At 31.4% G+C, this 4,221-nt stretch overlaps 1 protein-coding gene across 1 annotated transcript in view; it reads right to left on the bottom strand.

Annotated features, from left to right (window-relative positions):
• LOC107689551 (regulating synaptic membrane exocytosis protein 2-like) overlaps positions 1-4,221 on the bottom strand; it is a gene marked incomplete at its 5' end in the record, with an annotated part of 64,704 nt that overhangs the window by 25,694 nt on the left and 34,789 nt on the right. The gene's annotated exons all lie outside the window — the stretch shown is intronic.

The following is a 4,221-nucleotide window of genomic DNA, read 5'->3' as shown; positions in this document are numbered from 1 at the left end:
GGTTTTCTTGGACTAAAACTAGACTAAAATACGTCGGGTTTTCTTGGACTAAAACTAGACTAAAATGTTGAGATTTTAGTCGACTAAAACTAGACTAAAACTAAATAGGATAAGGTTGACTAAATATGATAAAAACTAACAAGGACATTTTAGCCCGAGACTAAGACTAAGACTAAAATGAAAATAGCTGACAAAATTAACACTACAGCTAAAGCATCAAACAAACACCAATGACCTTAAAATGTAGGCGGCTTTAGAATTTCTCAAATAACTTGATGTTACTATAGTATTGTAGCCTGTGGATCATTTGATGAAACATTTAAATATCTGGTTTTTGACTGCAGATTTTGGTATTTTGTAATATGTCATAATGGAGTCATGAGGTGTAAAGATTGCTGTCAATCTCTACACCATTAATTTCATCAATTAGCTGCAGTGACATTATTTTATTTAATTGAAAAGGTTTACTTTAGCACATCTTAGTCAAAAGGTCAGGGATATATATATAGAGGCTGTAATATGAAGTATTTATTCACAGAGACAGTTTGTGGAAAGCTTATATAATGAGCTATTTAGGTGACATGAGACAAGCTCTTGAGTCAAACACGGAGAAAATAATGAGACGGTGACTCATCAAACTCAAGCTCACTCTCTTGAGAAAACATGAGAGGATAGCTTTAGGATAGAAACATGAGATTTGATCCTGTGCCAGTGACACGTCTGACTAAGAGAAACCAGAGATTCACTTTCTGTTGGTTTTCTGTGAATGGCAAGTTTTTAGGTGAACTTTTTTTTTCTGTGTGAGTAGGTTTGTATGTATGAAAACACAACCAGAGGAGACTTTTGTGAGGACATTTCTCTTGACAATGAGCTGAAACATTTGTACGGCTGTGACGAAAAGGATGAAGCTGTTTCTATGGCAACTGTATCTTCTAGCCTCTTCTTTGCTCTGAATGTTAAAGTCAGACAGGATCACCTGACATTAAACGCTGTAACACTTAGACACTGACTAAAATTTTTTTTTTTTTTAATTATGCCTTCATTATTAAGCTGATATTGCTTCATATGTGGATATTAACAGGTTTCAGCAGATCTTATAATTGTAGCTGTACACACAACTGTCAATAACTTCTTAAAATAGTCTCAACTAACTTATATACACCTCTTATATTCTTGAAATACTGTGCTTATGATTTAAGACAAGGTTTTTGTGCCAAAACAGTAGTTTTTAAGATCATTTTTTATCCACTCTCTGAGCTCTTTGTATTTTTTTTTTTACTGTACCTTTAAGGCTTTTATGAAAACTTTATAAAAATGTATGAAAAATATAACAAAAATACAAAGGTTAAAAATCTGACTGAAATGACCAGGAATGGTGTTAAAAAGTAATCTTCAGCCACTTGTGTCTAATGTTGGGACGAAGGTCCCAACTTTTTTTTTTTATTATTATTCAGCAAGCATGCATTAAATTGATCAATGCAACAGCAAATTTATAATGCTAAAATAATGTACAAAAACCAATGGGACCAATTCTCACTATTAACTAGTTGCTTATTAGCATGCCTATTATTAACAAATTGGCTGTTTATTAGTACTTATAAAACACATATTCTGCATGACCATATTCTACATCCCTAATCCTAAACTTAACAACTACCTTACTAACTATTAATAAGCAGCAAATTAGGAGTTTATTGAGGCAAAAGTCATAGTTAATAGTTAACAGCTCTGAATGTTAAAGTCAGACAAGATCACCTGACATTAAACGCTGTAACACAGACACTGACTAAAATTTTATTTTTTTTTAATTATGCCTTCATTATTAAGCTGATATTGCTTCATATGTGGATATTAACAGGTTTCAGCAGATCTTATAATTGTAGCTGTACACACAACTGTCAATAACTTCTTAAAATAGTCTCAACTAACTTATATACACCTCTTATATTCTTGAAATACTGTGCTTATGATTTAAGACAAGGTTTTTGTGCCAAAACAGTAGTTTTTAAGATCATTTTTTATCCACTCTCTGAGCTCTTTGTATTTTTTTTTTTACTGTACCTTTAAGGCTTTTATGAAAACTTTATAAAAATGTATGAAAAATATAACAAAAATACAAAGGTTAAAAATCTGACTGAAATGACCAGGAATGGTGTTAAAAAGTAATCTTCAGCCACTTGTGTCTAATGTTGGGACGAAGGTCCCAACTTTTTTTTTTTATTATTATTCAGCAAGCATGCATTAAATTGATCAATGCAACAGCAAATTTATAATGCTAAAATAATGTACAAAAACCAATGGGACCAATTCTCACTATTAACTAGTTGCTTATTAGCATGCCTATTATTAACAAATTGGCTGTTTATTAGTACTTATAAAACACATATTCTGCATGACCATATTCTACATCCCTAATCCTAAACTTAACAACTACCTTACTAACTATTAATAAGCAGCAAATTAGGAGTTTATTGAGGCAAAAGTCATAGTTAATAGTTAACAGCGAGAGTTGAACCTTAAAATAAAGTGTGACCAAAATAAATACTTCAAATAAATGCTGTTCTTTTGAACGATTTATTCATCAAAAGACAGCACAGCTGTTTTCAACACTGTCATTCTGTACGCGAGAGTCTCTGCAAGAACTGATGCTACTGCAGCTACTAATTGGTGAAAAATTCAGTTAACAACATTCAAATTCTATTTTTTTCTGCTGTAGCGTTTTTAATGATCAGAAACACTTAATCTATATTCAATTAGTGACCCACAAATGGTATTGAAAACGTATTGAAGTGTAAATCGCTGGAAATGCTCAAGAACTGAAGCTTTTTTCTTGCGATAGCTCTAGTTGGAGTGAAGACAGCAGCTGTTCATGCGACTCTCCCCAGGGTCACTGAGATGACGGTGATATTATGTAAGACACAAACTCTTTTGGGACAGTATGATGAATTATATGGCAGTGGAGCGAGGTGTCATCCACAACTAACAAACACAGAACTGGATTACAAGACAATGGAAAAAGGGAAATGACAGTGTCGTTTATTTTTTTAAAGTGCATTTTTATATTGGTCTAATTGAGAATTATGCTTTCTGGTTTAAACCTGCTTTTCATTTTGTCGTCTAAAAGCAAATCATACTTCCCATAGAAGTAAATAAAGACCCACAAATGGTATTGAAAACGTATTGAAGTGTAAATCGCTGGAAATGCTCAAGAACTGAAGCTTTTTTCTTGCGATAGCTCTAGTTGGAGTGAAGACAGCAGCTGTTCATGCGACTCTCCCCAGGGTCACTGAGATGACGGTGATATTATGTAAGACACAAACTCTTTTGGGACAGTATGATGAATTATATGGCAGTGGAGCGAGGTGTCATCCACAACTAACAAACACAGAACTGGATTACAAGACAATGGAAAAAGGGAAATGACAGTGTCGTTTATTTTTTTAAAGTGCATTTTTATATTGGTCTAATTGAGAATTATGCTTTCTGGTTTAAACCTGCTTTTCATTTTGTCGTCTAAAAGCAAATCATACTTCCCATAGAAGTAAATAAATAAATAAATAAATAAATAAAATAAGAATAAAAACAAAAATATACATAAAATGTAATATAAGTAAATATTAATTAATATTTACTTACATTACATTTTATCTTTTTATTTCATTTATTTCTTTTTGTCTCGTATTTTTGCTTAATTTTCATTAAACATGCTGGACAGCTTTACTGACTGCAGAAATTATTAATTTTATTTATTCATTTTTTTTTTAATTAATTTTTTCCAGTGTGTTTTTTAAGTACATATAGCTAAGCTTTTCCCTTATGTTTATGGTTAAATTTAGTTGTATAAAGCCAAAAAATAATATACTGACCTATATTAAGTTACATTTTTGGCTTAAATATATTGACTAACTATAATGTTTATAATAAATAATGTTTTTACTTTGTATGAATGTTTTTGTCTTTGGGAAAATAAATATTTTTCATTAATATTAAATCAAAATGTAAGGTTTCAACCAAACCATGAATATAATTTGACAAAAACTATTTTTTGTCCAAATAAATAAATAACATGTTTTTTTTTTTTTCAGTGTACTAACAACTTGACACGCGCACAAGAACATACACGATGTAAAACTATTTCCTTGTTCTCCTCATTTCCTAAACTCTAATTTAGAACACTTTAGGGGCAAGCTGAAGGACACTAGCTGGGTTTATGAGACGCTC

Source organism: Sinocyclocheilus anshuiensis, unplaced genomic scaffold, assembly GCF_001515605.1.
Source record: "Sinocyclocheilus anshuiensis isolate Anshui unplaced genomic scaffold, SAMN03320099.WGS_v1.1 scaffold369, whole genome shotgun sequence".
NCBI classification, from domain to species: domain Eukaryota; kingdom Metazoa; phylum Chordata; class Actinopteri; order Cypriniformes; family Cyprinidae; genus Sinocyclocheilus; species Sinocyclocheilus anshuiensis.
Note: the sequence above shows the minus strand (reverse complement) of the source record. Positions and strands in the feature narration are given on the sequence as shown.